General features: G+C 45.3%; 1 protein-coding gene across 5 annotated transcripts in view; it reads right to left on the bottom strand.

Annotated features, from left to right (window-relative positions):
- The window catches only part of SPATS2L (spermatogenesis associated serine rich 2 like), a 145258-nt gene that overhangs the window by 71263 nt on the left and 60742 nt on the right, over positions 1-13253 (bottom strand). Inside the window, exon 1 of one of the 5 annotated variants that reach the window (XM_059702683.1) lies at positions 6584-6929. The exons of the other annotated variants lie outside the window; for them this stretch is intronic. The gene's annotated coding sequence lies outside the window, so the exon portion shown is untranslated. Of the gene's footprint in view, positions 1-6583; positions 6930-13253 lie in introns of those variants that run through there. 5 annotated transcript variants of the gene reach the window in all.

Raw genomic sequence — 13253 nt, 5'->3', positions numbered from 1 at the left:
CCGCTGACAGACATACACGTGGGCACGGTGGCAGGAGAGACCTGCATACCCGATCCCCATGAAGGCAGCTCCTTCCCATACGCTCTGCTAAGGGTGCCCATCCCATTAAACACACCTCCCTTGTAAATAACTCCCCAATGGTACATTTCATATCCTCTGACTTGACATATGGGAGGAAGTAAATAACACGAGCTGGCAAGGAATAGCGGAACACCATCCTCATTTATTCCTGCCCCTGAGAGTTACTAGTAAAAGCCGAGAGGATTAACTCCTGATCATCTGTACCAGTGAACAGAGATGACACGGGGCACAGGGACAAGTAACCAGGTGTTTCTGTTTATAAGCCACACAGGAGAGGCAAAGCCTCTGGTCAGTCATCACACTGCCCACAAGTCGGCCTCCCGTCCTGCTGTTCGGTGACTTGTGGGCGGTTGATTTTCTTCTTCGCATGGGAGTGTAGGCATCATGTATACAGTTTATATTTTTGGTGTTTTTCTGTGTATTATAGTATATGTGGGTGTGCAAGAGAATAAAGATGGGGGAGGAAGGGAGAGAGGGATGGAAGGAGGAAGGGAGCAAATGAGAGAGAGAGATACAGGTTAAACCTGTGAACTATAAAGGTTCGAAGGTGATGGCGGGATTTGGCGCTATTTCTTAGGATGGATCTGTGAGTCACATTCCTTTCATTAGACTAGATTAGCTAAATCTTTTGGAGACATCTAATCTTGCCTTTATAGGTGAAAACTGAGAGAAGTTTTGTGGTTTTTGGTTTTTTTGTTTTTTGGGGTTTTTTTTGCTTTGATGTCTAGGATTTGGGTGTGCGGCGTTTTCTAAAGCTAGAGCGTTTTAATCCACAGAGGAATCAGGGAGGAATTTCTGAGGTCCGAGGAAGTGGAGGGACTGAATGGTGAGCTATATTCATAGGGCAAAACAAGGTGTGTATACGTATATTATCCATAGGAATATACATATATTTCCTTGGCAATTCCCTTTCTCTTTAACCTCAAAGTCTGACTCAGGGCAAGCTCTTTTTTGGCACGCATGCCAGTAAGATTAATTACAACATTATTTTTTGTGTGGAAGGAAAATGCTGGCTATGAGGGTAGGATGAGGCTATTACAGGGAAGATAAGATAAAAACTAATTATAGGGAGCTGTTCTTTGCTCATTTTACTCCCTTAAATGTTCTTCTCCTGTGTGGAGGGCTGCTTCTCCAGGCACCTCCCCGTGACCTCCAATGCCCTCTGCAGTCGAGGCTTCCTGCAGGCGGGGACACAGAGGCCTGGGAAATCCGCCCCAGCTGTGGACACTAGATGAAGACTTTTAATGTAAAAAAAAAAAATGTACATTGGGTTTGCTTTAAAGAATTAGGAAGTTAAGTGACTAGACAGTCCAATTGGGTGCCACTAGTCAGGACAAATGCTAGGGAAACTATGGCACAGGAGGGGTTGATCTGCAGTGTGCCGAAGGGGCTTGCTGGGGTCTGTGGCCCTGTGTGGGCGCTAGCCCCTCAAGAAGACTCAAAAGCGCCCCTCGCACCGGCACAGCGCTGCGTGCTCCTTACGTCTCTGGAGCCTCTCCCGTGACAATGAACCTGTGTGTGAACCTGTCCTGTGCCCCTACTCTTGGGATTCTGTTGTCTACTATGAACTATATCAGGACAGTCAGAGCAACTCGGCCTGAATCTTAACCGTGGGACAGTGAAGGAACTCTGCCTCTAGGAAACATAGTGTCACCTTCCCAACTGACAGGCCCGAAGTTCAGCACCTTGAAACCCCAGTCCGCGGAGTCGCAGACGCTGGGTTAACCCGGGAAACCTGGAACGCTGTGAGTGACAGGTGTTCGGGCCCAACAGAACTCCTATTCCCTCCCATCATGCTTGGCTCACCACGGGTGACAGTGTGTCACTCCGTCACTCCTGGACATGGGTGATGCCCATATCCCAACAGAGCTCGATCGCAAGAGCTGCAGGTCCACAAGAAGGGACTTCTGGCTTCTTGGGAAAGAATGTGGTTTCTCATCCCTATTATCGCTTAAAACTGTTCTTGCAACCAACCAATTACTGAGGCCCAGCTATTCAAATACACGATACATGTTCCAGGCATATAAAAAAATCCATATACAATTCAATAACCAGAAATGTAAGTTCTGAGACTCATGCAACATTTCAATAGCTTAGGTATTATTTGAAATATTTTTCCTCTAAATTATACTTTATTTTTTGGTAATAACATTACCAACATATATAGCTGTCATCTAAGATATATATATATATATATATATATATGTATATATATATATATCCTAGAGAAAAATAAAGATCAAGAAAATTGTTGACTGAAATTTTATTTATGAAATAACAGATTAATCTCCTCTTTCTAGATATATATCTTCCATCATCAAAAACATATTAGAAAAAAAAAATCAATTCCAAAAGAAAGATTTTCACCATTTATCACCAATATATCATCTATACACTTCTCCAGTGGAAAATTAATACACCACAAATACGGTTGCCACCAATCACTTCATGCTCAAAGTTATGCAAACTGAGCTACTCATTATGCAAATATTTTACTTAATATGCATTAATGCCAGTCATAAAATCTATTAGTCTATGACAAAGACAAATATTCTTTATAAAAACTAAAACTGAATAATACCAATTCTGGCAAATACGTTTATTTCACCATTGCTAATGAATACAATTCAGTGAAGTGTTATATATATGACAATCTGATTAACAGTTTAAAAAAGATATAAATTGATATTTCTCTTGCAATCATTTAAATATAAAAAAGTTAAGACAATGTACTGAAATGCCAAATTGCTTGATGACTTCCTGATGACTGTTTTTCCTCGTGTTTTATTATGCAGGTGGCGATAAAGTTTCACTTTTATTTCTCTGGAAACTATTACTGCTCTTAGATTCGCTTTCGTGTTCTCAGGTATGACATCACTTTACTTGAATTGAATTGTGAAACCAGAGGAAACACACAAGAAAACATTTTAAAATAATGATTTAAAATAACAATTGCCACACGCATGGAGCACTTATAATGTGCCAGGCAACTAGGGTAGCAAAAGGCTGAAAATTCAACTTAAAAAAATGAAAGATGTGGGTGTTGTCTCCAATGTACTAGGCCATTTCTCTGTGTGGACGAAAAAGAGGCCACATACTAAACCTGACAGGCTCGGGGGGGGGGGGGGGCGGGGGGGCACCTGGTGAGTCTTACAAACTCGGAGACCAAAGGTTACCGCATAGGCCGGCCTGAACATGACGTTCCTACCCAAAAGCGGGTCATGGCGCTGGTCACGTCCTAGGCCTGTAGCTTCCCTGACAAAGGCCAAGCTTTACATGAAGTGAGCCTGCCTAAGGTCTTCTGGCATCTAAGATAATCCCGGTTGGAATGCCCTAGTAATCCCTGTTCCAGACCCCTCAGGGCACACCTACTGCACCCAGAGCCGAGGCCTCACTGTTATCTTGTTCCGGAATTCCATCTCTATGTGCTGTAAAGGTTAATGGCTAACTATCCTGCAGCCACCAGTGTGAACGGCGTGTGTCTCCCGGGTTTCCTCTTCATCCACTCCTGGAGATGTCCATGCTCTGCTCTCTCCCACCTCCCCCGTCCCCACCTATGGATTTCATGTAGCCCCCCTCCTTACGCCTCTTCCTTTGATTCTAAAGTGGAAAGGAAGCAGTAAAACTGCCTTTCTCTGGATGGAGCATTTCTTCAAGCCCTTGAGATTTGGCTTCCCGGCAATTGTTGTCAGTTTGGCTCAAATAAACTCATACAAATTCTCTTCAGGTCTGGCTGTTTTTTATGTTGGCATCTGTAGGATCACCTTGAAACGGGCCAAGGACGAAGTGTCCTGTCCCCTAGCACCACCATGGGTGCTGGCATGCCAGCTGCGAGGGAGTGTCCTTCTATAAAAGCGGGACTTTGTCTAAATTTACCATTATGTAGGTTTTCTGCTGCTTAACTTTTTCACTGCCTAATCTCTCTCCTCTTTGATCCCCTCTGCCCTTTCCCCCTACTCCTTTGCTGTTCCTTATCTGGTCTTCAGTACTGAGGTCTCATATTCCAAGTGCTCTAGCTCTCTCTTCTGGGGCTGGATTCCCGGTTCAATAAAGTTCCTGTGCAGTGCCTGCTCCTCAGAGGGAAGTTGTTTTAATTATTAGGAATGAGGACACATAAGCAATGAAACACGGACTGATGCCTGCAATATGGTTTTCACGCGAAGATATTTACCTAAACTTTTTTGTTTAGTTGGGGAGGGAAATCTCAAGGTTGCATATTTATTCAAAGACAATTCAATGCACCAAACCCACTGTTAGAGCAACTTCACTGAAAAGCATTTTAAGGGCAAATGTCAGACAAAAATTTCACATTTGAAAGCCCTGGCTCTGCCTCTTTAGAAAAGCAGGGTTAGCTTTTGGATTGGAAATGTCACTGCCTACTAAGTCCTTTGTGGGGGGGAGAAAGAAAATGGAATGTTTTATTTAAACAGGTCATTAACAGTCAATACTCTTTTGAAAAGGCCTGCTTCCAGGGCCAGATAAAAGCTCGCAATCACTAAGAATATCACTGGAGCACATCTAGGGCAAGATGTGCTGATGCGGCTTCAGACCTTCCTGGGAGCCAGTCTTCACTCACAGCTCTAAGTGGGGCCCGGGAGGCACGGCCCTCGGACTGGACGCCCTTGTGTGTGCCGCACACGGAGGCCGAGAGCAGCATGGAGCACACCAGGGCAGGCCCGCTTTGAATTTTCCATCTTAGTGCTGCCAAATGCGTATGAATGAAGATTAACCATTTTTGCATAAAGTGACAAACCAGCTCCCCACGGCAGCAGAATGCAAATGGGAGCGAAAGAGCAAAGGACAGCGAAAATAAATGCGTGGATCTCACCCCGAGCGCAGAGGGGAGGGCGCGTGGGGGCTCCATTCGCATTCATCCACGGCATGACTTTTCTATTTCATTTGAAATTATTTTATTTTTGTAGGTCTCTGACGGTTTGAGAATATAAATAAGTGTCTTTTTTTTTTTTAAGTGACCTGACACTGACTCTGCTTCTGCTGGCCAGGCTTTCAAGCAAACATGTGTTTCCATAGAGATGGGGGCGACCCGGGCCTGGGGCAAGTAGCCACTTGTATCAGCAATTCAATTATGCTGGGTTCTTTGAAGATGCTATGATGTCAGCTCAAGTCTCTAAAACAGAGCCATCCTTAGACATGTCTCGGGAAAGGTGAAGTGGCCACGTTGTGAGGTTCAGGAGAATAAATCCCACCCTCTCCAAGCACACCGGTAACAGGTTGGCAGACCCACCCCCACCCCCACCCGCTGAGCAAATCCCAAGTCCCAGAGGGGTCCAGACAAAAGACCAAGCATAGTTCTCTTGCATCTCACCACATGGTCCCCAGACGCTGAAAAAGGAGTATCATGCCCACCCCTTCCTTCTTTCCCTCCCCCACCTCCCAGCTAGCTCCGGGCAATTTCTACAGAAAGGGCAATGCTTTTTCCTCTGATTTGACATTCAGTTACTGAACAGCCACAACGGGCCAGGCTCTCTGGGGAATTCTGGCAATGGTTACAAAATAACACTTACTGAACTCTCACTGTATACCCGCACTGCTCGAAGCCCTTTCCATGTAATAACTCATTTAATTCTCCTTATCACCCTAGGAAGTTCATTATCCTCATTTTATAGAAAAAGAAATGGAAACACAGATAGCTAAGTACTTACCCAAGTCCCACAGCTAGAAAGTGCTAAGCTGAGGGCTGAGCTGGACCTCCTGGTCCAGAGCTCTTGCCCCCAAAGGAGCTCCCATGGTCGGATGGAGACAGACATGTACAGGAAAACACAGAAGGGACTGAGGAAACGAGAGTAGGAATGGGCCCGGCTCCAGGTTCTGGGCAGAGCAACACTGGGGCTGTGATTTGCCCAACTTGCAAGTCTCATCGCAGACACCTGGTACAGCTCAGGTTAGAGGCAGGCTCGAGGTGGTAGGGGTGTGTTGGGGGGGAGCTGTCTGCTTTAAAAAACCTTTTGCAGCTTCTTTTTAAGGATAGCGCTGCACATTCATCTCCAACGACAACGTGCATTGTGGTTCTGCAATGAATCTCTGGACTGGCCAGGAACCATCCTGAGAAAACCCGGCAGACAGAGGCGCCACGTCCAGAGCCAGCTCTGGGGAAGGTGGCTCATTTGTTACGGAGTAAACACGAGTTAGAGGAAGCCCTCATCTCTTCAGAGCACATTCTGGCTTCAACAAGCTCCCGGCATTCCTTAGTCATTAAGCCGGGAGTCTCCTGGAAAACATTTAATGATTTTCTCAAAGCAGCAGAGCGGCCGGGTCCTTCCTGCTTCCTTGAAATGCCACGGGCGCTGCTGACTGCAAACAGCCTCTGATGTACTAATTCACATGAGGAAAGCGATGCTAGGGGATGAGGCAGAGCCTGGGCATCCAGCGACAGAGAGCTCTGCAGCCAGCGCCCCCCCCCCCCCCCCCCCGCCCCACCTGCCTCTTGCCCACCCCCTACTGTGCCGCCTAAGATTTTCCAACAAAATTAACCTCAACTCACTGTTGCAGGTTTCCGGGAGCTTCAAGTCAGGGTTCCCAGTGCACGGCCTGGCTACGGGCTTTCCCAACAGGCAAATCCGCCTTGCTCCCCAGCGGGCCTCCTTTATCAACCTGCATGTACTGTGACCAGTCAGTCATCTCAGAAGTGACGCAGACGGAGTCGGGCACCTGGATCGGTGGCAGGATCCTGGGTGTGGCTGAGCAACCAGCTGCTGGCCTCAGGGGCTCACCTTCAGGGAAACCGTTTTGTCAAACTGCCAGGGCTTCTGTCTGCAGGCCCGTCAGTGAAGGCCCAGCTCTTCTTCGTCTCTTGGGGAAGCCAGGTTTTAAGAATGAGTTTGCAACCTTTACATCGACTGCCCCAGAGGCTGAGATAGTGCAGGCTGGGACTGCAGTCGCCATTCCAAAGGTCGCTCTCTGAGTGTGGTCTTGGCTGAGGGCCTGTAATCTTCCGGTGACACCAGCACAGGCATCGCAATTAGCAAACATTCCGGGCACGGCACCCCGAGGCTCACTCTTCCGAAACCTGTTCCTGGCTGGACTTGCCTGCAAGTATCCGCTGGCTGGTTTTGCACTGAATGGATAATGTCCTACCATGTCCAGGGTGTAGACATTGTGTTCGGGATCCTGCTGTCACTCAAAGGAATGAAGTTCTCATGGTGAAATGTCCAGTCTCTGTCACTGAACAGCTAGTGTGCGGAGCAGGGGGGTGGGATAACTATTGAGGGGCAGAATGGAGAAGGTTTTCTTATCTGTTGTGCCTCCTCTACCTGTTGGCAAGTTAGTCCCATATATGTCATTTATTTTCTGTGTTTTTTTAAAAATATATTTTATTGTTTTTTTACAGAGAGGAAGGGAGAGGGATAGAGAGTTAGAAACACCGATGAGAGAGAAACATTGATCAGCTGCCTCCTGCACACCCCCTACTGGGGATGTGCCTGAAACCAAGGTTCATGCCCTCGACTGGAATCGAAGCTGGGATCCTTGAGTCCGCAGGCCGACGCTCTATCCACTGAGCCAAACCGGTTGTGACATTGATGTTTTAAAAACTAACATGTAAGTTCAACATGTTCTTAGGCGGTATTTCTCTATAGGGTAAGGCTTGCTTGGTCCCCATCTCACTAACCACTCATGGGCAAAGTCAGTCAGGAAGTCCCTATAGCATCTGTTTTAACTAAGGTGCCTCTTTCAAAAGCCATAGTATCGCATGGCAAAAAGGAAACACTGCCTATTTTCTGCTATTTAGATCCCCCTTATCTTATACGATAGAAAATAAGTAATTACAATCTAACCAACTTTAAATCCCAACCTGGCCTCTTACTCCTTTGGGGATTTGAGCAAGTTACTCCACCCTTCCATGCCTTCGTATCCTCATCAGTAAAATCAGAGCAAGCACAGTTAACCACTGCATCAGGTGGTAATGAGGATGACATGAGTTCACACCTGCAAAGCGATTCACACAGTGCTCGACACGCAGAAAGTGCGGCAACAGAATCCTTAGATTCTCCACAGACTGTGGGGCTGCTTGCCCACCGTCCTCATACTGTAGCTGGGAAACTAAGCCTTGAGACTGATGGTCCTGCGTCTGGGCAGTGATGGAGGTGGCCCTGGACACAAAACCCTGAGCACAGATAACCCTCCGACGGCGGTGCTCTGCCCTCCCCTCCGCCACACCCGACTGCGGCCTTGCCAGGGGGTAGACACTCTCAGGGCCCTGTGTCCACAGGGTCATTGGTTCCCCATGGTCTTAAAACTTGTCGGGCGCAAGCAAAGTCCATGCAAAACCATGACCCCTCTTCCCCGCAGACCAGCTCGGAAACCCATGCCAGGTCCCAGGTTCCTGCCTGTGGCCCAGGATCTGATCAGTGCCGTAGTGACCCACTTCATAGCGAAGGTGCTGGCCTTTGGGAGGCAATACACAGCTACCACATAGAAAGAACAAAGCTCAAAGGAAGTTCTGCAGCTACTAAGAGAACCACCTACAAACGACGAAGTCTCTTCACACATTCTGATTTCAGGTAAGGGGATCAAGACGGGTAGAGAGAGAATTAATATGACTTTCCTGTCCTTGAGTTTATTCTAATGCAATCACAGATAATAAAAACTCATTTCGACCATTTTATGACATGTTCAAAATTCGAGAGGTCATATTTACTATCTTAAGTGAATTTCATTTCAATTTCTTACTGTAATGCAAAATGAAATGTGCCACCTGAAATATGCTGTTGGGGGGAAACGAAGAAATACTTTAAAAGGCTTCAAATATACAAGACATTAATAGACTTACTAAATTACAAAAATAATTCCTTTCTTTCCAAAAGCCTGTCTCTGATAAGTTCCACTGCTTCTTTCTCTTTTCCAAAGTACCTAGTAGAATCCCTTTGGCAATTAAATGTTCAATAAAGACATCTGGGAAAAGAGGAATAAATGTCCTCCCATTTTATTTTTCCTTTCTTGGTTGCAACGAGTCTTTAATAATTTATTCTCCTGTTTTCAACACCTAGTACTGGGGTCCCATTCTAAATGCCACCATTTATAACCAGCACTGTCAAATGCTGTCCTAGCCACGGGTCTACACCCACTCCAACCCTCCTTCTCCCGCCCCCCCCCCCCCCCCCCCCGTGTCTCCGGCCCTGCAAGGTTTAGTCATTCTCAGATTCAAGGTCTAATCACGAGCCCTGAAGCCCCCCACATCTTCCTGCGTTAGGCCCCATGTACCCTTATCTTTAACCAGGTAACTTCCCCAGCTTCTTCTACTTATTTTATTTCTTAATGCAGAGCCTTCATTGCATTGAGGAGAAACCAATCACTGGACTAGCCTATGCTTTGTTCAAAACAGAAGAGACTGAAATTTTATCTTTTCCATGGAGTATGAGAAAACAAAAAATAATTGGTTTCCAGCCCGATGCTAAACATATTTAACCACTAATCTCGCCTTTATATGGATCTTTATTGCTGTGGACGACATGTGCGTGCGACGGGTTCTCAGCCAGCCTTCTCCTGGCCTGGTTGCCTTCTCCTTAACTTACAGCAGAAAAGGCCCAGGAGCAGACACCTCAGCCTCTACTTGGCACTGAGCTCCAACCTGCCTATGGCTCCACTCACACTGTGGGACGTTCGGAAAGTATCAAATGCTCAGGATGGCCTATAAGCCTTAGCAATATGTCGTTTAATCTCCTTCAAAGATTGAATAAATCAAAACTATTTCCCTACAAATATTGCACAGGCTTCTCAAATAAATATAACGCCATAGATTACTTCCCTCTGGAAGACTTTCTGTTAGTCACCCAATTTACCTGGAAGCAGTTCTGAGGTGTAAATGTATTAGGTTTTGATCACTTGTTGATATAAAAGAGCCATCTCTCACAGCCTTGATCCCATGAATACCGTTCTTGGCAGGCTGATAAGAGACAAGCCAGCAGTGCTATCTGACTGTTTACGAATGCGGAACATCTCGTCATCCTGCTGCAGAACACGTCTGTGAGTCAGTGTGCTCCCTGTGGGCTGGACACCGCATGCGGAGGGACATCCGTGTATGTGTCCCTACGGGAAGCAAAACTCAATGCCTATTCTGTCTTTCTTTTAATTAATTTTTTTCATAATTAAAAAAAATTTTCAATTAAAGTTGACATACAATATTATGTTAGTTTCGGGTGTACCACACAGGGGTTAGACATTGATGTAACTTAAGAAGTGATCTCCCATGGTAAGTCCAGTGCCCATCTGACTCCATGCAGAGGGACTACAATATTACTGAGTCACACTGCTGTCCTTTACATCCTTACGGTGCTTCTTAATCCCTCCCCTCTCTCACCCAGCCACCCAACCCCTCTCCCCTCTGGCAACCATCGAAATGTTCTCTGGACATTGAGCCATATGGCAGGTTGGGGTTTGTTTGCTTTGCTTGTCCATACGTTTTGTTTTTTAGATTCCACATGTAAGTGAAATTATATGGTGCTTGTCTTTGTCTGGCTTATTTCACTTAGCATAATACCCTCTCGGTTCATCCACGCTGTCCCCAGTGGTAAGATTTCATTCCTTTTTATGGGCGAGTAACATTCCACTGTATATATGCCTATTCTTAGGAGTGTATATCGTGGGCACGGGGTGTGTCAGAACCAAGAGAAATAAGAAGGCCAGTGACTGAATCTTAAACAAATCGTGTTGAAATGACTCCGACCATGTCTATAAAAGGAGCTTCTAGAGAGGGGAGATGGTTTTAATCGGGGTGGGTTCTGAGAGGAAGTGTCCTTTTCCGTTGCTCTGAGGCAGTGATGGGAATGGCATGCCAGGGAAGAGGAAGAGCAAAGCTGAAACCTCTCTGGCAGAAACAAGTCACGTGTGAGGCCAGAAAGAAAAACCTACCTGCACCGTGCACAGTCAGTCAAGAAATATTTATTGGGTGTGCACTGTGAGTCCTGGCTCCATGCAGTGTGTGCAGCTAATTATAATGCAGTACGAGATCGACGGGAGATAAGATTAGCAGGCAGTAAGCAGTTAGCTGACATCAGAAGGCAGTATGTGAAAGGTGTTACATGGTGTGGTTTCAATTATACGCTTGTCCTGTTCGCAATGAAGCAAAGAGATAACGCCCTTGTTTCGTTTTCCTTTTAGCAGTGGGGGAGTTCCTTCTCACTCCCACCCCGCCCCAGTTTTTGCCTTAGCCACTCTCATTGCTGCTTCCAAGGCTCTGAAACTAGACCTTACTTTCTGTTATTCTTGAAATGCTGAATCGAAAACTGGATCTTTTTTTTTAACCATTTCAACTTGATTCTTTGTCCTTTCAGTTTTGCAAAAGCATGCTATAATCTGCCTGATATCAGAGGCTCCAAAACAAATAAAACCAAGTACCTGAGTTTCACTGAGCTCTAGGAAAGCAACTCATAAATTACACTGAAGTTTTCATTTGGTTTTATTTTTACCTGGTTTTATATCCTGGGCATTGACCAACAGCTAATATTATACAATTACCAAACTCAGTCTTGAAATAGAGACAACCAGAAACTGAAAAGATACTCTTGTTGTTTTACTAAATGCTCCTTTAAAAAATGAGGAAGTATTAGTGAGGGAAAATGTCTTTGAAAATTAATCTACTTAAAAAATCTATTTCTGAATGGCTAACTTGTTTTTCTTTTTTTATATTTATCTTTATTTTTAAAATATTACAGATGTCCCCTTTGTTTGTGAATTTTTTTCCTATTCACCCCCTTCATCCTGTAACTGCCCCTCCCAGGCCTTCACCACTCTATGGTCTGTATCCATGGGTTATGCATATGTGCACAGAAGTTCTCTGATTAATCACTCCCCTCCCGCCCTCCACTCCCACCTTCCCTCAGATTCCAGTCTGTTCCATGCTTCTATGTCTCTAGTTCTATTTTATTCATCAGTTCATTTTGTTCATTAGATTCCATATATGAGTGAGACCATGTGGTACCTACCTTTCTCTGACTGGTTTATTTCACTATTTTTTCATTTCAAACTTTCAAACAATACGGCTAGACAAAATGAGACCATGCTAGATACCTCATGGGAAACACAGGGTAAGGACTGAGGAAACAATACAAAGATTACATAATGGTCACTATTTTAGTTTAGCTTTTTAAAAATCCTAAAGCTACGCTTTCTGATGGCAGGCGGTGGGGGCTGGGGATGGGGGTAGGAATGTAGCTAGGACAAAGTATTCTCCTTTAAGCCTCTGAATAATCAGCCTATTGTTTTACAAAGAGCCTCATGTCTGATAACACTACCATCCCTTTAACAAGAGCTATGATATATTGAGCATATTCATTCATTCATTCATTCATTCATTCATTCATTCATTCAGTGTTAATTTAACCAATGCTTAAAGCAGCTCCACTGCCCTAACCTGTTTGGCTCAGTGGATAGAGCGTCGGCCTGCGGACTGAAGGGTCCCAGGTTCGATTCTGGTCAGGGGCATGTGCCTTGGTTGTGGGCACATTCCCAGTGGGGGTGTGCAGGAGGCAGCTGGTCAATGTTTCTCTCTCATCGATGTTTCTAACTCTCTATCCCTCTCCCTTCCTCTCTGTAAAAAATCAATAAAATATATTTAAAAAATAAATAAATAAATAAATAAATAAATAAATAAATAAAGCAGCCCCACTGTCCTAGGTTTTGGAGATACAACAGTAAGCAAAACAAAATCCCCTCCGGACTATGCTGGGTGGTTTTATCTCTGTCCGTCTGTTTCCCTGAGTCCTCACAAGGGAGGTATTACTATCTCTATTGTATAGATGGGGGAACTAGGAGGACAGACGTTGAGGCCAAGCCCAGGGTCCCAGAGCCAGACCACGGCAAGGCAGGGGCTCAGACCTATGACAATGACTCCCAAGCTATGCCATTCCACTAGTCTGCTGCCACCATTTAAGTTCAATGCTAATAAAGGCAATCGCCTAAAAACTACTTAGTGGGTTCATTCCCATTGAGCAATCTTAGCATTCATGAGAATTAGAATCAGAAATGGAAAGATGGCTTGGCAGAGAGCCACGTGGGCCAGGAAAATTATCAATGGGAAGAAGGAGAATGCTATGTCAGTGTTTTAAATGTTCCTCTCATCTTCCCAGTGAGGACAGTCACTGTGGAACACACATCCCCAGACCATTTCCGTACTCTTGTTCACCCTTCCCTTTGCCTGCGCTCCCATGTTCCCCTCC

Source organism: Myotis daubentonii, chromosome 7, assembly GCF_963259705.1.
Source record: "Myotis daubentonii chromosome 7, mMyoDau2.1, whole genome shotgun sequence".
Classification (NCBI taxonomy): Eukaryota; Metazoa; Chordata; class Mammalia; order Chiroptera; family Vespertilionidae; genus Myotis; species Myotis daubentonii.
Note: the sequence above shows the minus strand (reverse complement) of the source record. Positions and strands in the feature narration are given on the sequence as shown.